General features: G+C 41.2%; 1 protein-coding gene across 3 annotated transcripts in view; it reads right to left on the bottom strand.

The window, feature by feature from the left end:
- arvcfb (ARVCF delta catenin family member b) overlaps positions 1-10,552 on the bottom strand; it is a 258,481-nt gene extending 247,929 nt beyond the window's left edge. For 2 of the 3 annotated variants that reach the window (XM_080467642.1, XM_080467641.1), the window contains exon 1: positions 10,180-10,535. The gene's annotated coding sequence lies outside the window, so the exon portion shown is untranslated. Of the gene's footprint in view, positions 1-10,179 lie in introns of all 3 variants that reach the window. The other variant, XM_080467630.1, reaches the window with a different exon arrangement.
- Positions 10,553-25,786: the final 15,234 nt, after the last annotated feature.

Here is a 25,786-nt window from a genome sequence, read left to right as displayed (position 1 = left end):
ATAATAATAATAACAATAATAATAATAATAATAATAATAATAATAATAAAAATAATAAAAATACAAATACAAATTATTATTATTATTATTATTATTATTATTATTATTATTATTATTATTATTATTTGTATAAGGTACGCACTTATTTGAGTTTGACTTGAGCTTTACCTTTGACCCCATGCAGGCCGGTCAAGGACAGCCAAACCTGCCGGCAGAAGCCTGCAGGTTGCACAATGTGCAGGTCTGCTGTATACACAGGTGACGTTGCACAAAAAAAATAAAACAACATTCAGTACCAGCCTCCCAGTCTAAACACACACTGCAGAGGACAAATTGGGCCAAAGTGCACATGAGGAGTTGATACCAAGAGGCCAGTAATTGGCTCTGAATGTCTGGTGCAGCAAACGCAGGTCACCTGAGATTTGACCTCAGCTTGGACCTGAACTGAAATGCCAGATGGTCAACCTGTTCCACTGGACTGCCATTAACGATACTCAATTTAATCTTCTCTGGACAGTTTTTTGGCATAAAGTTGTCTTTCTCTGTAGAATGGGAGATTAAGTAGAAAGCTCAAGGGGACTGTTTTCCCACAATGCATTCAAGGTTCAAGGGTTTGTTCTATATGGAGTTGCATGTTCTCGCTGTTTGTGGTTTTTCTTTGGGAAATGTAATTTCCTCCAATAGTCCAACATGTTGGTGAATCTAAACTGTGCGTGTGAATGCATGTGCAGGACGTTCTTCACTGATTTCAATCATTTCAAATTGGTCCATCAACACATTTCTAATAGGGATTCAAGATATTTGAATATTTAGCCAAAACAAAATTATGCAACATGAAAGACAAATACTTTGTTACCCTAACTCCAGGATATCACGTCGCGAATGCTGCAGGGAAGTCAAGGCACAAGTTCAACACTATCTCAAACTGCCTCGATTTTCTGTGAAGCAATTACCAAACTAAAGCAAACAAATTATGGCTAATGTTCAGGCGCCTTATCCCCCCCTCCCTCCTCCTTGTACCACCTTCTGATGTGCCAACTCCATTTCACAATTTCAAGCTCCAGTGCAAACATTGAAGAGGAACAAAGCCACGAATTATTAGCAAGAGAGGCCGCAGCCAATTCGACACAGGGAAGATTTCCAACTGTAATGCATGTAAATGAATCCAGAATTGTTTGTTATTTGTGATCACTGAGATATTGTATGAGCTGACCAGTGAAGCAGTCACAACCGGGTTTCCAGGAACTCCGGAGGATTTGTTGGACGAAATATCAGAATCCAGAGAAGGATTGGAAAACTTTGAATGACGCCATATTTTACGAGGTAATGTCGAAACAGAATAAATAAATAATGATAATTGACTAAATAATGTGATCGTAATCTAATAGCCACGTCTTACGATTTGCACCAACATTTGGAATTGAGACATCAAACTTCAGCTACAACTGCTGCATTTAAGAACTACGTCGCTTTATACCACACGAGCAGCGGCATGCTAAATAGATAGCTCCATGCCGTATCATTTGTCTTCTACACCTCTTAGCGCCTCATCTATAATTAAAAGCATGAAGTGCTTGATTTGATTCACTTAGACGTGTCAAAGAGTTTCCTGCTAACTGGCAACCAACACGGTAATGGGTTGAAAACATGGCACCCTTTCAAGAGGAAGGCTGTAGGGGAAATGTGCAGGAATGTAGTGACTTTCAGCTGTCTGTGTGTGTGTGTGTGTGTGTGTGTGTGTGTGTGTGTGTGTGTGTGTGTGTGTGTGTGTGTGTGTGTGTGCGAGTGCGTGTGTGCGTGTGTGTGCGCGTGTGTGTGTGTCCCTGTGTGTCCCTGTGTGTGTGTGTGTGTGTGTGTGTGTGTGTGTGTGTGTGTGTGTGTGTGTGTGTGTGTGTGTGTGTGTGTGTGTGTGTGTGTCCCTGTGTGTGTGTGTGTGTGTGTGTGTGTGTGTGTGTGTGTGTGTGTGTGTGTGTGTGTGTGTGTGTGTGTGTGTGTGTGTGTGTGTGTGTGTTCAGCTTGGGTTCAGACTGTGGCCTGAGCTGATCCGTGCTCCTGTTTTTACGCTGCTCAGGACAGCGCCAGTGATTACAATTAAGCAGTTCTTATCCCTGGACATAATCAAGGCAGGCCAGAATGTAGAGGGTGGGGTTAATCCCACCGTGGCACAGAGACCTGAGTCTGGTGGTGGAGCAGAGGATTGTGGGTGGGGTTCAGAGGGTGGACAGACACATATATAAACACGCCGACACTCAGACGTGGCTGTTTGGTCAGTGTCACAGTTGGCAGCCAACAGATAAACACTGCATTAGTGTACACTGAATGAGGAACCACTGGGGCTCTATGGTGTGTTTCAGTGCCTGTTTTATCAATATTATTGGCAACTAAACCTGAGAACACGCTCACATTACAGGCACAGAAAGAGCCCCAATGAAGTGAATCATTAAATTTTGAGATGACATGTACGATTAATGTTACAGTCAGCCTCTACAGCTGTGTGTGTTAAATGCACCAGGAACACAAAGACACACAGCTATTTCAGTCCACTGAGAGATAGAGAGCAGGTGCACAGAGGAGTCGGTTTCAGGAATATTCAGGAGAGGAATTCAATCAACGCTCGATGTCAATGCGGGCCCGCCGACACGGGGAAAGCGTCAGAAAGAGAAGTGGATTATCAGGCAGTCAGCATGTTGCAAAGCGCCGGCCTGTTGATGCTCTAATACCAGCACTGACCCAGGTCCAAACAATTAGGTGAGGAGACGATGCCTGGAAAATCTGATTTAAAAACAAATTTTGGCACAGGCGTCATCATGTGTCTGATCTGACCTCGCCGTTTCAGGACACAACACAGCATCAGACTGAAAGGAAGAGAAAAAAAAAATCCTGCTGAGGATATGACTCATAATGACAGCCGCTGAATGTTGCCTGCAAATATTTTCACTGGTATCAACAAAGGTGTGATGAAAGAAAGGAGAATCTTGTTTAATCCCCCGACATAGATTAGATTTTAGAGGTATTAAACAAATTGAACCGTGCACAGGTATTATGGAGCATGGGAAAGGGCTGATAACACCGGTGTGCAAGTAAATAATGTCGCATCTTCACCACTCTGAGCTACAAAAGACAAATGCACCACTTAACAGTCATGTAACAATGGATAAATGCAATATAGCAGAAAACTGCACATGATGGCTCCAAACGCAGCCTCACAATAACAACAAACCTTCAGGCTGCACAAGAATCTACTCGGGAAAACAAATATCTGAGGTTTTTGTTCAGACCACTCAACTATGAAAGAGAAGAAACAAATAAAGACAAAAGTGTTCCAAGGTGAAGTTGAGAGCAGCAGCACTGCTTCTACAGATGACTGTATAACAAAACATATGGCACGTCCTCGGCAAAGTTACTCAGCAAGCAAATTTCCTACAATCTTTGTGCGTTAAACACAAACTCAATCATTTCGACTCGGCATGTTTTTTTTTGTTTTTTTTAAGGAATCTGTCCAATGTACATATATTGCGAACATCCAGGGGTGGATTCAATCCTAACACAACTCTGCAGTCACGCGGTGTTGACTCAGCCCAGACAAAGACATGAGTGATAACCTTTGCAGGATGTGTAATGTAGAAGAATTGCCAAGGCAGAGGAGCGGAGCCAGGACGGGTGGCTGAGGGACGGGTGGGGTGGGGGGGGGGGGGGGGGGGGGGGGGGGTGGGGGGGGGTTGGAGGCGCATGTTAATCACTCCAGGAGCAGGGGGCAGAGCTCTGCAGGTGTCTGTCCCACAAAAGGACCATTCACTCCCCGTCCGGGCCGGTTTTTACCCGAAACCACTCGCCATTAGACGACGCTTCAGTCAGCTCATGAAAATACTTAGAATCACAATACTTTTCATAATTCATGTCCACTATTACAGTTTTGTGGATTAGGATCTCGCCAATAAAATGGAGCAGGGAATTCAGGAAACACTTCTGACAACATTAGCACCTTGTCTTTTAAGCACTTAAGTGGTGAAGCATCTAATTTCTGCTTCAACTGAACCTACAAATACGGAATACAAATTCTACATAATGTTAATGCTATAATGCCCATGCACACTCGCTAATGAAATGGTACACTGACCATGAAAGTATAATGAGATGCTTATGAGGCTAATATGATTAACATTATATTGCCTTTAAATGTCGAACATTACTGGAAAAATATTTACATTGATGCACATGGTAATTTCCATTTTACTGTGAGGAATAAAGAGTCGCTTATGTAGACACAAGGGCAAAACTCACAAATTGAATGTCAGAAAGGTTTTCCAGAGGAAAAACTCCAGTTATTACATTTCCATATATTATTTTAATCAATATTGTGGTAAGATCGCAGTTGCACAAGTGTTATGGAGCAGTTGCCAATGAGCTTTTGGATAGTAATATCAGATAGTCTTTTTCTTTTAGTTTTGTGGGGTCTGTACCTGAAATTCTCCCAAAAGTTAAGACATGCATCTCTCCAAAGGGAGAATACAGAGTCTGCATGTTCTCTGTCTGTGTATGGGATGCCTCCAGATATTCCAGTTCTTTCCCCCAGTCAGAAAACACACATTTGGAGTGAAGTGGTGACCATGAACTGGTTCCTCGGTGAGAATGTGTGCGAGAGTTGTTTCTCTGTTTGCTTGTGATGGGTTAGTGATTTCTCCAGATTGTCTCTGCCTTTACCTGAGCCGGGATCTGCACCAGCAACCCACAGTCCTGAGCTGGATAATGCAGCTTAAACAATGGATGACCGTTTTTGAATGTCACCGCAGGGGAAGGATGGGTGTACTTTTAATTGCTGGATCCTCTTTAACTCTAATTTATATGCAGGTGCCACAGCGCTTCATTGTATACATTATAAGCAGAACCGAGCTGTTTTGCATGCTGATGTACTGGCATCACCAATGCATCACAATAATTTAAGTGATTAAAAAATATATATAAATTTGTCTGAAATCCAAACGAGGCTTCGGTTATCTATTCAGTGAAGTCAAGCATAAGATTTTTGGTCTCTGTACTTCCACTGCAGTGAACACATTCCCAACAAAAAGAGGAACTCTTCCTCTAAAACAACATTAACTCTGCAAAATACTCTCTTGATCTGATGAACTTGGACGGCCCAAACCTCAAATTAGCCTGAGATAAACCAGCGAATATATTTTTCAAATACTGTGGATTTTTTTTTTTCTTTTTCACATACATCTTCAGAAGCCGTCTGTAATTGCTCAGTACAAAAAAAGAGGAAAGATTCAAATGAGCAAAAATTGTTCACGTGGGTGCCTGCTCATTGCTCCTTTGCACAGTAAATGTTTTTTAAGCCCGTCAAAGTGAATTGCCCGATGAAAGTAACCGCTGACTGGGATCCTCTGCAGCGAGTTGGCACGTACAAAACCACATCCTCACTCACATTAAGGGAATACAAACGTTATTTATTCCTCACATTTTAGTGTTTTCAAATGTTTTAATCTCTGCAGTGAAATCTGTCTATTTTCTAAAAGACTCTACAAAAGTGTTGCCACACTGTTAATGGAATGGAAGCATCAATAATGGTATTAATTACACCTGTGCTTTTCCTCCTATGATGAGTCAAAGTGTCTGCTGTGAAAAAAGCCCCGTGGGCTTCTGGCAGAGCGTGCCATTAATTAAAGGCTTAAATAAAAATGTCATTCTTTATTGTCTCTTAACTTTTGTAAAGGAAATGAATCATAGAACCAAATGTGCTGTGTAGCGTAATCACATAAGTGTTGATTTGAATTTCCAAAATGAGTGTTTTCGGTTGTTTTGCTGCAGCTGATGTGCCTCAATCTCAGTCCCCACCGAGACGTTAGACTTCACTGCTGCAAAGCCTCCTGGTGTGATTAAATTATGGTGCTCGGGGTAGTAATAAGTACTCCAGCCAAAAAGAGAGGGAGAGTATGTCTCCGAAGTGAGTGAATTTATATGGTATGATGAAAAAGAGCCTGGCAGTGACTCCAGTGGAGTATCAGCCAAGACAATATTCATGAGAACAAATTGAAAATTCAAGACGGAAATGCATAGAACAATAGTGACATTTGCTTAATTGGTCACTCAGTGGGCCACTGGATGCCTCGATCCACCCTTAAAAGAGCTCATTTCTCTCAGGGACACTCTGTGTTCCTAAATCCTTCGAAGTTGTTACTTAAAAATAACTATGCTCTATTGCAATGTGTTGCAGCTGCTATTTCAGTGTATTGCGAAAGAAATTAATGGACAAAATGGACCCTTCTTTTTCTTTTGTTTAGTACTTTCTTTTTGCAAGAGCTACAAAGACTGAAAACAAAAAAAAAAAAAAAACACAAATTTCTGGCACAACAATATTGATATCAGTCTTCAGAAATACGTGACTGTGACGAATCCAAGACGGTTGTTTCCTACATCACATAAAACAACCTTCTCAGCATGTGTTTTTCTTTCATGTGCTCCTCTGAGACAGTCGCAGGAAACATTTGGGAGATAGCAGGAGCAGGGAGTGTAAACAGACACACTTCCTAATGTGGACGGATGCAAAGGCAGCCGTTAGAAGAGTCACCTCACAAGAATGTCCTGGTTTGAACCTGCTGGCCTTTATGAGAGTTTGCATGTTTCCCCGGCGTCTGGGTGGGTTATTAATAGGCGTGTGGATGTGGGCGATTGTGCGCCTTGGCTGGGATAGAAGCAAAGGGAGGATGGGTGGAAGTATGACAGGAAAATTGTGGATTCAATTGAAATCAACATTGTGTCATGACTAGTCAGGTCCGTCAGATTTGACACAAAGACAAGATCTGACAGTAAGCGGCTTCTGCGTTTATGTCCAAATTGCTGACATGCTGCAGGGCTGACAGATACGAATGCAACGTCTTCATCAGACATCGTACTTCCTGATGAATTAAAGCATTAGACCTTGAACTGCTCTCCAGATTAAAGATGACCTTAGGACTTGTCAAGTCCATTAGAAAAATGACATTTTAACCTTAAAAATCATAAACAAAATACTTCCACAGAATACTAATAAAGCTAAACCCATGTCTCCTGGGTATCTGGTAAGAACAGGAACAACAACTAGTGTTTCTTGGAACATTTAGAAAACCTGAATTGTCCATAACAATAAAAAAAAACAGGTCGTTATGTGGAGGAAACTTTTCGGAGCTGTTTTGTTTGTCATTAGTTGCCTTGTTAACTTATGCTTATGGAACTATATCTTCACTTTGCCCTCCAGGGAAAAAAATGAATACATGAATAAAGGATGAGGCAAATGTGGAATAATTTGTCGATATATAGGGACGTCTGATAACTTAAGAAGCAGCAGGATTTCTTTAGTGTTAGCATTCATGGGGAGTCTTTTTATTCCCCCTGGTATGTTTTCAACATAGTCGTAGTTTGTGTGGAGATTCTCGTCCTGTCCAGAGACTGTTCACTCTGTGAATGGAGTTGAATTTTGTGTTTGAAATGAGCTCCTTTCCGATTACCAATGAGCCCGAAATGTATTCTGTCAGAGTGCAAATGTGCTGACACAGAAGCACCTGAGGAGACATTTGCAACTATGGCTGGTGGAACAATGTGCCAGCCTCGCAAGGCGAGGTTCTGCACACCGTTACATGAAACGAAACAGTGGCTGCAGGTAAGGGTTCAAACTGTAATTGCCACGCTGACATGCTGAGGAGTGTAGTAGGAACCAAATTCAATGAGCTTCTGATTGTGGCAGAACTGCCGGCGATAGTTACAACCTGAGAGGGAATAAGAAAATCTGAGGACGAGTGGGTTCGCTGTATTGCTGTGATCCTCACTCTGACTGACAGGATATGGCTTAAATGATCAGGTTTACATGTGATCGTACAAAACTTTAACAAAAATCTCTAAATTTCGCAGTAATTAAATTATTTAATCTAATAGAATTTTTGAAATGTAATCATTTTGATTCATTAGAAAAACCAGCTGGAAGAACCCTGCTCAAACTAAATTTTACTGATTTCTCTGATCTGACCATTTATTCATTTTCTGTCTCACTTTATCCAACGCAGGACCACGGAGTGTTGGAGCAAATCCCAGCTGATTATAGCTGAAGGCATTTTACACCCTGGACAGGTCGCCAGTTCATCACAGAGCAAACACAGAGCGACAGACAGTCACACATACTCACATCTATGCGCAATTTTAGTGTCACTGCTAAACCTCAAATGCATGTTTATGGACTGCAGAAGGAAGCCAGAGTATGTGGGGAATATCAAGCCACGTTTACGTGTGCCCAGGTTTTTATCATTATGGATATTCCCGCGTCTACATTTAAAATAATGTTTTAATTGACATGACCTGCATATACGTCTGGTTCAGAGTTACTATGACCATGCCAAACCTGTAGGGGGCAGTGTAACGAGAAGCATGAAGTCATGATAGCCAATCAGAATCCTGGAAAAAGAAAACACAACGTCATGAATTGTGGCATTAGTATCTGCCGTGGCCAGAGTTTTCAGGAATCATCGTTTGGGGCGACTCGAAGCTGCGTTTATGTGTAAATGCAAGAAATGCAGAGAAATATCACAGTTTTTTAAATACCTGGGTACGTGTAAACGTGGCATCAAATTAGGGATCGCTGAGAAGCAAGACTGCGAAGCAACTCCCCCACAACACAACCCTGCTTTGCTTGCTTATGACCAAACCTCATTTAATAGGCTTGTATGAATCATAACTGTACAATCTGTACTTGCTTTATGCTTCCTAACCTGCAGTCCGGGTCCATCATGGGCGGGCACAGGGGGAGGGGGAGGCTTTGACTGTTCTGAGGCTGACACAACTGAATCTGCACCTGTTTAAGGTACATTTAGAGGAACTTCAGCCTCACCAGAATGACCTGGGGTCCATAGCCTTCTGTAGAAGGATGGAACCACTGACTTAGATCTGGTCTATCACGTATATTGTGTGATATGCTTATGAATAATTTATCAAATATCTACATGAGGACATCATTTTTTTTAAATTTATGTTTTTACCACAAATTTTTATTGTGTATATACCTAGGCTTGTGGAGAAGGAGCTCATACTATCTAATTGAAATATGGCAAATTGTTATGACTCTGATAAGCTCAAAAGAGGCTAAATAACAGGCAACTCCTTATGACGTTGCACTCCATGACAACAAGCACTTTGCCAATTGCTTCAGCAAACCACATCTTTTAAACTCCTTCTTGGTCCAGTAAAGTAACTACTGCTTTCCCACTCACTTGCCACAGTTAGTGCATGAATTAAAACTGACCATTGAAGCAAAGCTTCTCGCAGCACAGTCGGAGTCCTGTGTTTTGCAAAGCCCTGTGTATGGCACGCATTCAAGCTCGCGAACAAGCGAATGCAAATTAATAGCACATGTTCACAGTTAATTGCTTTAATTGCATCCTCCAACATCCTGATGCCATTAGAGGGTAGCAGGGTGTGAAAAAGCTGACCGGGACTAATCACTTTCTCCTGAGAAGTTCACTTGAGGCCTTTTAAATGCTCTGAGCTCGGGTCATTGTTTTGATGTGTTCATTCATTTTGGTGCGTTGCCGGCACGGGACGTGAATTCTGCGCTATTTAACCCGACAACCTAATCACTCCGGCCACGAGACCGCCGCCCCCTACTCCAAAATAGGTAATTAGAGGAGACGGACCGGAAGACTCTCCATGGTAACTCACTCACAAACAGGAGGGGCGAATCGATGGACGAGTAAGGAGGAGATGATTGACAGCTCGTTGCGGCTCTCGCGCGCTGCCTCTTCACGTCCCTTTAGCGACCCAGGGGTTCACAACAACACAGACCGATACATAATTTTGCGATAATAATAAACCTCGAGACTGCGCTGTATTTCTCTGACGTACCACTTTAAAAAAAAAAAAAAAAAAAAAAAGCACCGACTATTTAACAAAGACGAGATTAATGCGGCTTGAACACGCCGGGTCTGTGCGTCCTAATCGATGCGCTTCATCCGAGCACCTGCTCCTTCCTCTCTGAGCAAGCCTGAGCTTCATTATAAGCTTTTTTTTATTTATTTTTTTCCTACGTTCATGTGACGATCTCGTTCAAATCACACCCTCCTCTTTCTCCTGGTGGCCCAGGCTGAAACTCTTTGGCGTTGCGGGATTATCACCTCATGGATTTACGCAAGGAAGCAAAGCGCGCCGTGTTGCAATTACCTCAGTTTCTCCTGTTCGTCCTCGTTCTCCAAAGCGAAGAGGCTCCCCCGGTGTGATGAGCGGTACTCCGAGCTTCGGCTGAATGCCGTTATTTTGCATGCAACTTGGCTGCTGCAGGGAGAACCCACTACTCTTTCAAAGCCTCCAAATCTCCTATTTGAGTTGCCAGGTTGCTATTGGCGCGTCTGCTCAGTCTCGCTCCACATGCAGGAAAAAAAAAACAGCGATGAAATAGAAGTAACCTCCCTGGTGTAAAAGTTACTGGCTATTCTCAACTCGACTGTGCTTTTTAATTACTCTGATTACTGATTGCGGTGTGTTGTGTGGCTGGAAAGGCAGTGCAGCCTTTATCCCTCTCATCCACAACCACAACAGCGCTGGATGATGCTGTCTGTCACGGCCAGTGTCTCCGCCCCATCACCACGCTCTCTGTATTGGAGGGATTTTTCTGCCTGGTTATTTATTAAAATAAACGAAAATTTGAAAAAACGTGGTTTACTCTTGCTTTTTGCTCTCATCACTTTACTTTGTAAGTATATATATAGATAGATAGATAGATAGATAGATAGATAGATAGATAGATAGATAGATAGATAGATAGATAGATAGATAGATATCGGAAAAATCGGATCGTATGGGGGGGGGGGGGGCAAAATAGGGCAAAAAAGTGTGATCGGGGCATCTCTAGTATGCAGTATATTTTTGTTTTTGTAATTATATATATTTATATAGATATATTTTTGAAGTGTAAAAGGTTTTTTTTTTTTTTTTTAAAGATCAGCTCACTAATATCGGCCCCGATCCGATATCTACCGATCGGATCCGGACAACCCTACTACATACATATATTTATAAATGTAAATTTATATACACATATATACATACATACATATACATACAAAAATACACACACACACACACACACACACACACATATATATACCATATACTTAGTTACAATCTAACAGTCAGCAGACTGATTTAGAGACTATTCTATTTATAGAGACATACTTCCTCTTCTATATACTTGTTCAAAAACATTTGTACCTTTTTTTAAACAGATTTATATTTGCACTTTGTTTTATTTCTGTCTCCAGACAGTTCCACAGCACATGCATATCATCTTTGTTCGAACCTTTGGTTTTTAAAAGTTTAGGTCTCCCCTTCGAGTATATCCGCCCTCCCTTTCACTAAACATTCCCTGTATATTCTTTGGCAATAGATTATTTTGCGCTTTCTACATTAACTGTGCTGTTCTGAATTTGACCAGATCCATAAATTTCAACATGTGTGATTTTATGAATAGTTTGTGTGATCTCTGTATCCTGCATTGTTTGTCCTTATTGCTCTTTTCTGTATTGTGCATATCGGCTGCAGAGTGGTTTTGTAGGTGTTTCCTCAGACTTTGACACAGGGAGTCAGATATGGCAAAAATAATGAGCAATACAGAGTAAGCAATGATTTGTAGTCCAGAATATGTTTTGTTTTCCACAGGATTGCCGAGCATTTTGCCAGTTTCGCTCGTATGTATCTTACATGAGTTTTCCAGCAGACTTTATGATCCAAAATCACACCAAGAAAATGAATTTTCTGTACGATTTCTATTTTAGTATTGTCTATTATCAATTCTACATTACAATCTATTTTGTGTCTCCCAAACAACACGATCTTTGTTTTGCTTAGATTTAATGATAATTCATTATTGTCAAACCATAGTTTTAGTTTATTTATTTCAGTTGTGATTTTCTCCAAAGTCTGCTTCAAATTCTTGCCGGAAAAAGAAAATATTGGTATCTTCGGCAAACAAAACAAATTTCATTACTTGCGAAACTCTACACAAGTCATTGATATATATTATGAAGAGTTTCGGACCTAATATTGACCCCTGTAGTGCCTCGCATGTAATGTTCATGAAATTAGATTTATGGTCATCTATCTGCACAAACTGTTTCCTGTTTCTTAGATAGCTCGACACCCAGCTCAGTCCAACTCTAATACCATACATACCATTCTAGTTTACTTAATAATATGTTATGATCAATGGTATCGAACGCTTTTTTAGGTCCACAAATACTACAACTGCAATTTTTTTATTTTTTATTATTATCTATACCAGTCATTCTCAAAGTCTGGTACGTGTACCACTAGTGGTACTCGGGGCTCCCTCTAGTGGTACGCCAAAGGATCACTGAAATAAATATAAATGCGCTGACATCAACAGTTATTCACGGTAGCAGGCAATAATTGATGGCAAGAGGTAGAGGTTTTTAACCCTTTGGGCCCTAAAGCTCATTTTGACTGTTTTCACTGCTGTTGCTTTTACGTTCATATCTCACTATATAAAGGGTTTTTCTTGAAAATTTGGTACCGACACGTGAACTAATCAGTTGCGGGGTGACCAGCTGTGTCAGCATCGTCATGCCCACCTGATCAAATCCACATTTACAATAAACATACTCCACAAATAAAACTTTAATTAATTAATTAATTAATTACTAAATTAAGCTCCTAAATAGCAATCAAAACTTACAGACAGTGGTGTCGAAGGCTTAAACAGAAATGCAGATAGCAGTGGATGAACTTTCTCACGTGTCTTCAGAGAACTAAACAAGATGGCAGACTTCCTGTCACATGCCGAAAAATGACCTTGAAAATAAAAGACTTCCCTAAATGAACTTCAAAATAAGACTTCCCTGAATAGACCGAGACTAAACCAACACAAAACACCTAAACGACTACAAAATTAAGGGCAGAACACAGTTTGTGATTTCCTCTATTAGTTCCATTAGTGCCAGCGATGTTGATCTGTCTGTTCTAAATCCATATTGACTGTCAGTAAGGAGGTTATGTTTTTCAATGAATTTGTCCAGTCTATCTGAAAAAAGTTTTTCGAGTATTTTGGAGAATTGGGGGAGTAAAGAAACAGGCCTGTAGTTTGTGAAATGGTGTTTTAAACAATGGTATCACTTTTGCAATTTTCATTTTTTTCTGGAAATGTACCTGATTGAAAAGATAAATTGCAGATGTGGGGGATTTGTTTTACAATTCCTTTAATAACTGTCTTTATTGTTGACATTTCTATATCATTACAGTCTGCAGAGGTTTTGTTTTTACATTTTCTTAGAATTTCCATAATTCATTCATTATCAACTGCACTTAGAAAAATTGTGCTTGGGTTTCTGTACCCCATGTCGTCTATGTCCCCACATTGTGTTGTCTCTGGTTCCTTTATTTTTGCTGCGAAATCTGGTGCCACATTTACAAAGAATTGGTTAAAACCATTCACCACATCCTCCATATTATTTATGGTCTTGTCATTTTCGGTGTAGTACTCCGGGTAATTTGTAGTTTTGGATCCATTTCTCACAATGTCGTTTAGTTAAGTCCATATACCCTTAATATTGTTTTTATTTTTCTCCACTAATTTATTATAGTATTCTTTCTTACATATCCTCATAATATTAGTTAATTTATTTTTATATTTTTTATATTTTCCCTCTGCTTCTATAGTTCGATGCTTTAAGTATAGTCGGTATAATGTATTTTTCTTTTTGCAGGCATTTTGTAGCCCCTTGGTGACCCACGGACTATTTGTATGGTTATCTATATTTCTGTATTTCTTTATAGGACAATTCTTATTATATAATTAATTTAATATTTTTAGGAATTCCTCATATGCTTTATCACCATCTTCTTCTTTATAAACAACATTCCAGTCCTGTATCATTAAGTCATTTTTTAATGCAATAATGGCTTCTTGTTTTAACTCTTATATATTGATTATTTTTGGTATCCTTTTTTCTTACTATAATTACAGTAATATACATTAACAAATAGGCAGGTGGTTACTGATGTCTGTTAATAGTAGTCCGCTCTCTGTTTTATTTTCCAGGATATTAGTAAATATATTATCTATTACAGTGGCACAGCGAGAAGTGATGCTGTCTGGTCTGGTGATAGTTGGCTATAATCCCATACTGAACATTGATTTAGTGAATTCTTCTGTCATTTTATGTTTCTTGTGATTTAAGAGGTCGATGTTAAAATCACCACAGATGTACATGACCTTCTGTGTTGATTGTATGAACGTACTTTCCATCCAGTCTCTAAAAACTTAGATGCTTGATCAAGGTAATTTGTATATACAGCTCATCGTTATAGTTTTAATTTTTCACAACCTATTTTTACTGCAAAGCACTCAATCAAATCAAAAGCTACCGTCATTGTTTTTATTATTTTGATATCCCGAACTATTATCAACATATGTTGCCACTCCTCCTCCATTTTTCTTGTTTCTGTTGATATAATTGAATTCATACCCGTTTAGCTCAAAATCTACTCCCTTCTCATCATTGATCCAGGTTTCTGATATGGCTATTATATTGAATGGAGTATTGATCTGACTGAGATATTCCTTCATTTTATTGAAATTGGCATACAAACTTCTGGTGTTGAAGTGAATAATTGATATCTTATTTTCTTGTCTGATCGTTGCATTGTATTGATTTTCAGTGTAATACCGGCAGCTGATAATGATGTTGCTGAAAAGATTATTTTCTGGATAAATGTTATTTTCCATATCATGTGTTTTATGCTCAGTATAAAGGAAAGTGTCCAGCTCTTGTGTCCAGTGTCCAGTCCTTGTGTCATGATTGTATGATATATATATATACAGTATATTTACAGTATATATATATGTATGCATATATATATATATACACTATATGAGGCAGGTTTACCGAATTTTATATATACGTATATATATAAAATTCTGGAAACCTGCCTATATGATATATCATAGACATCTACCACACTAACGTTTCAGTGGTGATGAATGTAGTACCTCAAAAAGCTGTAAAATAGAAAATAATTATGGGTGTACAGTTCAAATTGATGATGATGTGGGATAGGGAATATCATTATGTTTTTGTTAGTTTATGTTCTTTAGATCTTTCTTCAGGTTGTTTTTTTTGTGGTCTCGTCGTTTTGGTTTTTTGTTTGTAATTTATACATATCTAGATTATAGAATTTACATGGTAGGCATAAATAAGACAATGGCTTCAGCCTATCCCTTTTGTTGGTCATTTAAAATGAACTGTAATTGTTGGTGTTTGTATCATGTTGAATTACAACCAGAATCAAACTATTCATTACCTTCACCAACGAAAGTTCAGCAACCAACGAAATTGAGCAAGAAGGTCATCTGTATGTATGTATGTATGTATGTATGTATGTATGTATGTATGTATGTATGTAGTATGTTACCAATTTTAAGCAACAACTTCTCACTTGAATTACATGAAATTTTCTGAGATAATTTCACATCATCCAAGGACCAATTGATTAGATTTTAGGACATTAACAGCTAACTGTTTCTGAATAAATCCCCCCAAAAAACACAACATTCTCTTTGAAAGTTTCTAGTAATAACGGCAGTAAGACGTCTCCCAGAAAGTCTTGCAGCCTCTCTGTAATGGTTGAAAACCAGCACAAGTTTTTCTAAAAACAAAGCAACTCTGAGGACTCCGCCGCCGTCTTCGCCCTCCTGGACTCCGCCGCCGTCTACGCCCTCCTGGACTCCGCCGCCGTCTCCGTCCTCTTGGAGTCTGCCGCCGTCTCCGTCCTCCTGGACTCCGCCGCCGTCTCCGTCCTCTTGGAGTCTGCCGCTGTCTCCGCTCTCCTGGACTCCGCCGCCGTCTCCGTCCTCTTGGAGTCTGCCGCCGTCTCCGCCCTCCTGAACTCCACCGCCGTCTATGCCCTCCTGGACTCCGCCGCCGTCTACGCCCTCCTGGACTCCGCCGCCGCCTCCGCCCTCTGTCTTGTCTCCACCCTCCTGGACTCTGCCTTGGCTGAAGCTGCTCTCTGGTGCCTCACCGTCCCGGAGCTGGACGCTGCAGCCTCCACTGTCACCGCAATCAGTGTGCGCGGGGACCGCCTCCGCGCCATCTCATCGAGGCCCCGCCTTTCTCTTGGACCGAGATTGGACCCAGACGCTCGTAGCTCTTCCCTCCCCCACCTGGGCGCTGCCTCACGTCTCTGCCACAGTGAAAAATCCCTGTTGCTTGTGTAGCCGTATAAATACCGGGGGGTCAAACCGTTTGTGGGTAAGGTGTGACGTGAGGGGAGTCGACGGTCGACGTCGAATTCCTCAGCGTAGTCGGTGCGGCTGCGTTTTTCTGGTAAAAACCCGTTGCCGTATTTAGAGTCGTCGGAGTCGGAGTGACGTCGTTTGCGGCTCCGTGGTTCCTTGCTGGTCTGAGTAGAGTCACTGTGACGGTGCCCCCACTTCCTCTTTCTTGTTTCAGTGGCTCCATCTGAGTTGGCTTCCGAGCTTCAAGAAGGAGGAAGACAGAAAACATGGAGGTTACTCATGAGCCACAGATTCAAATGATATTGAATAACGTGAATAGCAGATCTTTGAATAATCATTTAGTGAAAAACATTTAAGCGCAGCAGGGCCATCACCCAGCAGGAAGAGAAAGAGCTTTACTCACCCGCTCTCTCTGTGTTGGTCTTTGTCCTTTGACATCTTTCTTCTCTTGCTCTTTTGGTATTTTTCACAGTGACGATCCTCGGCACTGTGGTCTCTCTTTCTGCTGGCATAAGCAGGATTCCTCCTGCGATTTTCCTTCTCCCTGTTTGGATCATAGCCGACAGAGGAGAGGCCAACTCTTGAAGAGGAGCCTTTGGACCTGCTTCTTTCTGGCCAGGTGGCCTGTGAGGAAACCCCGTACACTGAAGGCCGATAGTCCTTCTCGCAGCCGTTGCTGTTGTCATTTATGACCCGGGACTCTGGACCGTCGTGGCGCCACTGCCAGCTGCCGTGCGCCTCGTTACGGTGGGAGTGACCATACCCCTTCCTCTCCAAATCCTCGTCTCTGGATTTGTGCTGGTAGAAGTGGTAATGGTGGGAGCACCGGTCTCGATCGCGGTCCCGAGGGTGCTGGGGGAGCCTGTCCCAGTGACGCTCCGCCTCTTGGTCTCTATGGTGACAATCAAAAGGCGAACGGTCCCTGAAGGAGCGGGGATTATGGCGTTCTCTATAGTCCTGTCTGTATTGATATGGATCGCCGTTACAGTGTCGCTCATGGCTTCTGTCTCTGTAGTGTCTCTCTCCATCTCTGCCGCCGTAGAAGTATCGTCGGTCTCCGTCTCGTGAACATTGTCTCTCGTTGCCTCGAGGACTGGGCTTGGTCTGGTGCTGCTCCTTAATATCGCTCCGTGTTTCAGTCCTTGCTGATGGACCATTGGTTTGTGGAAGATTCTTGGCTTGAACTTCACTTTGGCCAACCTTCAGTGGAGCTGCAGATGCCTCGTTAGAGCTTTGAGAGCAGTCTGGGACGCTGGATAAAGCCACCTGTTTGCCATGATGCCCAGAAGGAGTGCAGAAAGAAGCAGATTCTGTAGATTCCAGATTTATAGCCCATGTGTCAGGAGACAAGTCCTTGCTTTCACTAGTAGAATCATAGTTGCTCTGACACGAACTGGCCTGGGATGAGGTGGAACCTGGGGTCTCTTTGCTACAAAAAACAAACACACAAGCATTTATGAGCCATGCTTTCTGTCAGTGTCAGCACACAGAGGTCTGATTTTCACATCAAAAAACTTTAACAGTAAAATGTGAACGACAGAAGAAAACAGTTTTCTAGCACAACATGGAGTTTTCTCAGAACCACACCGATACGCTCTGATGGGACACTTGCATGAAAACTCTGCAGTGGATGACACTTATGATAGCATGGCACAAACACAGCTTTTAAAATCAATTTCCATTTTCTTTCCTGCTTTCTCCTATGGGTTAGCGGTGGCAGTACAGAGAGCAAAGAAGCCCAGGCATCTCTGTCCCCTGGTCACCAGGCGCTTGCTGACAAACGCCATCGGTGGGCCTAGCTTCAGGGGTGTGTCCCAGTGATTCTTGTCACCTGCTTTTATGATAAAAAACCTAATCTGCTTATTAACTTATCAACATGCAACCATCTGGACTGGGCTGCCCGAGTCAACGAGGCCTCAAGTCAGAGGGAAATGTCCCAATGCTCCCAAACAGAGGTCAACAATTGACTTGAGGAAGCACACATTTAACAACAAAGACTAAAGTTTTAAGAAGTTCTCAGAACTCTGAAGCTTACTTTGGTTTACTGCAGTCATTGCTCAGTCTATTGGCAGCAACAGTTGCCACAAAGGATGAACTTCCTGGATTCTGACCAGAAACCTGAAAAGACACACAATGAAGACACAATTATTAAAGTTGTCATCGAACAACACTCGAACAAAAGGACAGAACAAATATTTCACCTTGTCAGGAGTGTTGTGTCCATTATTATCCAGATTGCCACAGTTCTCCTGGTGGGATTCCTCTGAAGACTCTTTGCCGAAGGCATTTAAAAAAAGATTTTCCTCAAGCACTCCTGTCGTTACAAAACCTGACAGTAGCTTGGCCATGTGAGGGGGCAGCTGCTGCCCTATGAAGACCATGGTATTGTTGTTGTTGTGGTTGTTGTTGTGGACGGTGGTGTTGTGGACGGTGGTGTTGATGGGTGGCATGACCACCGGTCCTGCGGATGACTGTCCAAAGGTAGTCGGGTTATGATCCAAGTGGCTGTCATCTGAGTTTTCCATCACATCACCAGACCTGATTTAATGAAAGAATCAGTTAGTATCAAACGCTGAATTATAATTGTATTATTTGAGTAGCATTTTTACAGATATTCCCAAATATATTCAGAGTAAAAAGGAAAAAGATAAGAGTTTTAATTCAAAACGTTTCATTTTCTTACTTCATGTAGAAAAGGATGTAGGCCTGCTGTTTGAGGACAGTCTCGATGTTGCTGACGGACACGTAGGAGTCGTTCATCTGATACCACTGACCATTGCTCGCCTGCAACAGACAGAGGTGAAACGTTTCACACATTAGATTGAGGATTGAAACACAAACGTGACACTGATCACTCATTATTTAAATGAATTAATATGAGCTGCTCTGATAATTGTGAACAGTGGTTGGTAGTTCTTGCAGTACCTTAACATAGCAGTAGTAGTGTCCAGCATTGCAGCTGGTTCCAGAATGAACCAGCACGGCATACAGCCTGTAGACCTGGGGCTCCCCTTGAGGCTGAGACATGAATGGTCGCAGATCCAGGTACTCTGGATACTTCACATTCTGATGACCAGAAAACAGACAATTCATTCACAATTACAATCATATTTGCAGGAAACATATCAAAATGTTCTGTTGTGCTTTTGTTGTCATGGTTTCCATGTGTCACTGTACCTTTGTGATTTTCCTTCCAGTAAAGATTGAAAATCGTTTGAGTGAGACGGTGAGCACATTGGAGTCGCGGTGGATCGTTAACCTCTTTGTGGCTGTGACCATTTGCTCGCACCTGATGGAAATAAATATTTTAGTATCACCAGCAAACAGCAGCATAAAGAAAAATCAGCAGCCTTGGATTTTCATGCATGTGACTTACTTGCTGCATTTGTAGGCGTCCTCACCACCCAGCAGCTCTGGCACAACAAACTGCTCCAGAGCCTTGGAGAGGCATGGAGCCGTCTGCATTGAGAAAAATCTGTTTTAAAGAGCTCTGACCAAACTTTCAAACTGCACTAATACGTGTGGGCCTATCAAGCACTGAGGAACTATGTCTACTGTCTACTTACGTCGATTTCCAGAGAAATGTCCAAAAACGGGTCAAATGTATCTGAGACTGCTTTGCAGTTTAAACATTCAACTGAAAAACACAAACGAGAGCAACTTATTGAGTGAAGTTGTAGAACATCAACATCTAATATCATTGTGAGGAAAAGAATCTGTAGTAACAACCCACCTCTGGACCTTAGGTACCCGCCAAATACTTGATGGATTAATGTGGTTGCTTGTGTGTGTCTGTCCAGTCTGCAGCAAAGATCAAATCAAGAAATGAAAAAAATTAATGGTTGTCAGTTCATCATACAGTTGTAATATACAACTGTTATATTACCTCCTGAAATAAGACTACTTTTAATATCTGTGTCATGAAAGAACCTCCAGAAACAGTGTTTCTTCTTCATACGGACAATTTGACACTTACATGGTTCCAGACAAGCAGGAATTTTGCATGGCATTCAATGTGTACCGCAGAAACTCATGTGCATCTTCCTGGCTTCCAACACAGAAGTGGCTTGCAATGACTGTGTGAGGAGGGGAACATTCAAAAAGTGAGATTCGCTTGTGTTAACAAGGGCACCATAGTTATATCTAAACCTTTTTAATCAGGTACATAGAAACGTGCACTGGAGGAGTTCCCTCCAAAATCAAGAAAGAGGTGAAGCGTTAAAGCGCCTCCTACCGTTCATTTAAGGTTTACACTTTGTTAAAGTTCAAGCTTTCATTTTATATCCTGAAAAATATCCACGTACTTTTGAGCTTTTTGAGTACACCGATCGGCACCATGCAATGTCCTGAGTTGACGAAAACGTATTTGACGTGGTTCTCCATGGTGCACATCATGCAGAACCCTTGCTCGAGACCTGTAGCGAGGACGGAAGGACAAAATGTGTAAAGTGTGATTAAGCCATTAAAGCGCCTCAGAAACAAGACGAAACTGAGCTAGAAATACAGTATGTGTTAATTACTGTATCACTGGACAATAAAACGGCAACCTTTCTGGTGTGTATGACTCATTATGGAACATAAACCCACATGTTTTGGAGTGCTCCTGCATCAGCAAGTAGTTCGCCAAAGGAGGGGTGTAGGTGAGACACTGAAGGGCTGAGTTTAGGAAGCAGGTGTTCCCCATATTCCGCAGGCCGGCACCAATGGGATGAACCTGGTTCCACTTCAGGTTGAGCTGATCTGGAGGGAAGAGGACCTTCTGGGGCAGGCCAATTCCATCTCCTGGACACACAAAGCAACAGTCATAAGCATTACTACTGTGATACATTGCTTCAATCCAGACAAACTGTGCATTAATAAATATCACAGTGAACAGTTAGTGTGATGTGGTTCAGAACTCTAAATGAGCATAAGGAAAGGCGTGACAGAATTCATTTGCTCTTTTTTTTTCTTCTGCACAAGGGAAGGAGAAAACACAACACTTGATCTACACATAATGCAATATGTCTGATTATCCTTAATAGTCTCCCCTCTGCTTTCAACCCTACGGAGTTTCGTTGTACTTGCACAATGACAATAAAGCTTCTCTTAAAACCCTGGAACATTGAACAGCTGATAAAAGCAAGACTACTACCTTGCTCCTTGGTCCGTTTTACAGAGGATGGTATACTGTTGCAGACAGTGGGAGAGCTACCGGTGGGGCCTACTGCCCCGCTGCTAGAACCACTTCTATCCATTCCCATGTGTCCACTGGTGCAGGGGATCAATTTACTCATGGTCAGACTTTTCTGAAGATCTGTGAACTATTGTTATTGTTTGTAACTGCAGAGACACAATGACAAAGAAGTATATAACTTTAGGTTATTCATCAGAAATAAAAGTCCTACACATTACAACAATTTCTATTTCATCACTGATGCTTGGGTCAATGTCTAAAAGTAAGATTTACCTCAATGATTATGTAACTGACATATTTCAATACCTGGGGGTGCGAATAGTAAGTAGAAAATAACCCCCTCAAATAAACTAACAAAAAGTCTGACATTGACCTTCCAAAAAGAAGCTTGCAGTCATTTTTATTTTCAAAAAGAATGGCTTACCAAATTACTATTTTTTTTTCTCCCTTTAAAGTCAGAAAATAAAATTAAAATTGTGTGAATAATACATGCAAAAGGTAGTAATTTATGTGTCTACTCACAGAAACTGCAAAAACTCTCAAAATTTCAAAAACAGTATTTGGAAACGTCCTGGAATTAAATCTATTTGAAGCAGCAAACGCTAAAATCCTCCACAAGGGGCGCAGCCAACAATAAATGAACACGCATGAGCTGACTGAAGCTATGTACTATCTGAACTATATACCTGGAGATCAAAGTCAAAGTCATAAACGACTTCTAAGGCAGAGTCAGACTGTGCGCGTCTGACGTAATTACGTCACTGCGCGCTCTCCTTGGACGTCCACGGATTTCAATTTCACGACCCGCGAAGTAAGTCAAAATTAAACAAAGAAACAACACGAGCTGCAGCATGAAAAAGTGCAAAGTGGATCAGGAAAAGCTTCAGTTGAACTGTGACTGAACTGAACAAGTTAGTTTTCTATTACCGACCCATACTTGATCTGCACGCAGACCCGAGCTGTGTGCTGCAGCGGGCTGCCGTGTGCCGTTGTGTATAGTTGTTTTCTGTCATTAATCTGTGAGGAATGTGGCGAATCGGGAGAATTTGATAATTCAGTTGTGGATTTTGCAATGAGAGATGCGTCCAGCCACAAGGGCGCACCGCGCACGAGATGAATTGAGAATCACAGTCTCAGGTGCGTCTGGTGGAGGCGGGTGTTCACCCAGGGCGTTTAACAAGGCAGGTCCGTCAATGGGTCTAAAAATATATGACTCCACACACCACAGTTATTCTACCAACAGCTACAGAACAGTTCACACACTCCAGATCGCGCAGCATTCAGAGAAATTCCAGGGAGTTGATCAGAGAGGAGGATGCTGCTGCTGGGAGCGAATGCTGTCACGTTGTAGAACACATCAACACGCATCAAAACTAATCCACACGCTCAGTTACAAACTTCCCCAATACAGGTGATTCTTGATATTCTTGGTAGATTTATTGGCGCTAAAAAGATGTTCAAGAATGTCAGTCCCATTTAAGAACTATATTCAGATGCATTGCGTCACATTAAGAATGTCAGGAATGTGGCAGGAATGACGGGGAAATGATATTAGTAACTGTCGATAATACTGCGACAAGAAGAGTGGAGGATTTAGTAGAGGAGTGTTCTTCACCTCTGATCACTGACTTAAAGAAACAGAATGCAGAAACAGACTTTCTAATGCAACATACATCAGAGGAATTTCCTCATCCCGTCACTTTTCTCACTGATTGGTGAGTGAATTCATTCGTTTTTGTATATTTGGTAATCTAACTGGTGTATTATAACAAGAATTACAACAATAGTAATAACAAGTTCATTATTTAAATGAAACAGATCACAATTAAAAACAATAAATGGATGAAATGAGAACAGAAACAAATGCAGCACTGAAACAAAAATTATGGAATTTAAAAAGTAATAAACTGTAAATCTCTCCCTGTATTTCTTTCTCTGTCTCTCTGTGTAAATAATTAGATAGTTGGTTTTGCGAGTCCTTTTTTGGTTTTACACTTCAAGAGTGCTTTTTTATGTGACCCTCAACACAAACTTGGAAAATGCCAGGCTTCAATTATTACTACAACCACCTTGACTACTATTACTCATAATAATAATGATGACAACAACAACAATAATAGTAATAATGGTAACAGTCGCTAACATTTGCAATAAAACAACATTTACTGACATCATGCAAAAAAAACCACGACGGTTCCGGCCCTTGGTTTGGCATGCTGGTCTGATTTTGGCCCTCGGGACAAAATAATTGAGGATCCCTGCTTTACAAGCTAAGAAGCTAAAGGGTACAAATGTATATGTAAATGAGCACCTGACAAAAAAAATGCAGATATTGCACAAGAGGCAAGACTGCTAAAAAAAGAAAAATCATACTGTGGCAACATGGGTCTGGAACTGTAGAGTATGGATAAGAGTAACAGAAGGAATGAACGCAGTACAAGTAAAAAGCATAAGTGATCTCACAAAATATAAAACATAAGAACAGTAACATAATGTCCTTGTTTGCTCAGGAAAAAAAAATGTCACGTTGTCAGAGAAATAAAAAAAAAAAATGAAATGGATTCTGAAAAAAACAGCATGGAACAGGAAGACAAAATATACTCACTGGCCACTTTATTAGGTACACCGTGCTCGTATCGTGTTGGACCCCCTTTTGCCTTCAGAACTGCCTTAATCCTTCGGGGCATAGATTCAACAAGGTACTGGAAACATTCCTCACAGAGTTTGGTCCATATTGACATGATAGTTGCCGCAGATTTGTCGGCTGCACATCCATGATGCAAATCTCCCATTCCACCACATCCCAAAGGTTCTCTATTGGATTGAGATCTGGTGACTGTGGAGGCCATTTTAGTTCAGTGAACTCATTGTCATGTTGAAGAAACCAGTCTGAGATGATTGGCACTTTATGACATGGTGCGTTATCCTGCTGGAAGTAGCCATCAGAAGACTGGTACACTGTGGTCATAAAGGGATGGACATGGTCAGCAACAATACTCAGGTAGGCTGTGGCGTTGACACGATGCTCAATTGGTACTAAGGGGCCCAAAGTGTGCCAAGAAAATCTCCCCCACACCGTTACACCACCACCAGCAGCCTGAACCGTTGATACAAGGCAGGATGGATCCATGCTTTCATGTTGTTGACGCCAAATTGTGACCCTAACATCCGAATGTCGCAGCAGAAATCGAGACTCATCAGACCAGGCAACGTTTTTCCAATATTCTATTGTCCAATTTTGGTGAGCCTGTGGGGATTGTGGCCTCAGTTTCCTGTTCTTAGCGGACAGGAGTGGCACCCGGTGTGGTCTTCTGCTGCTGGAGCCCCTCCGCTTCAAGGTTGGATGTGTTGTGCGTTCAGAGATGCTCTTCTGCAAACCTCGGTTGTAACGAGTGGCTATTTGAGTTACTGTTGCCTTTCTATCAGCTCCAACCAGTCTGGCCATTCTCCTCTGACCTCTGGCATCAACAAGGCATTTGCGCCCACAGAACTGCCGCTCACTGGATATTTTCTCTTTTTCGGACCATTCTCTGTCAACCCTAGAGATGGTTGTGCGTGAAATTCCCAGTAGATCAGCAGTTTCTGAAATACTCAGAAACCCTATCTATTACCCATCTAAATAGTCGAATTCTGTCTTTTAAATTTACAAAAATAAATGACTGAATTTGAAAAGAAATTCACTATTATCGCGGTTACAGAAACATGGTTTAAAGATAATATAATGAGATTGAGATGGAGGGATATGATCTCTACTTACTAAACAGAAAAAACAAGAGAGCAGGTGGAGCTGCCCTGTATGTAAATTCAAATCTGAAATGTAAGATGGTTAATGAGACGACTGTAATAGAAGATAATGTAATAGAAATAATAACTATGGAAATAATTTCTACAACAGCAAAAAAACATTTTGGTAAGCTGTGTTTATAAACCACCGGAGTCTTGAATAGAGTTATTCATGGAAAGAATAACTGAAAGATTTGAGAGTACAAAAAATAGGAAGCGAATCCTATGCAGAGATTTTAATCTAAATTTATATAACTTGAATGAACAGAAGACAACTGACTTCTTAAACTCTATAAACATCTCTGGGCCTTTTCCCTCTGATAACAAAACCAACCAGAGTTACATCTCAAAGTGCCACTGTAATAGACAACATATTTACATATTTATATTTGGGATTTAGATAAGTGATATTAGTGTTCGTCTACCCATTTTTGAAAAAACACCATAAAGGCCAGAAGAAACAGATCATTAAAAGCTCTGGAGGCTCTAAATAAAGATCTTAAAAAACAGAACTGGGATGAAAATATGTAAATGATGTCATAGCAGCGTATAACTCT

This window comes from Lipophrys pholis, assembly GCF_963383615.2.
Source record: "Lipophrys pholis genome assembly, chromosome: 7".
Classification (NCBI taxonomy): domain Eukaryota; kingdom Metazoa; phylum Chordata; class Actinopteri; order Blenniiformes; family Blenniidae; genus Lipophrys; species Lipophrys pholis.
The sequence above is the reverse complement of the archived record's forward strand: the minus strand, read 5'-3'. Positions and strand labels throughout refer to the sequence as shown.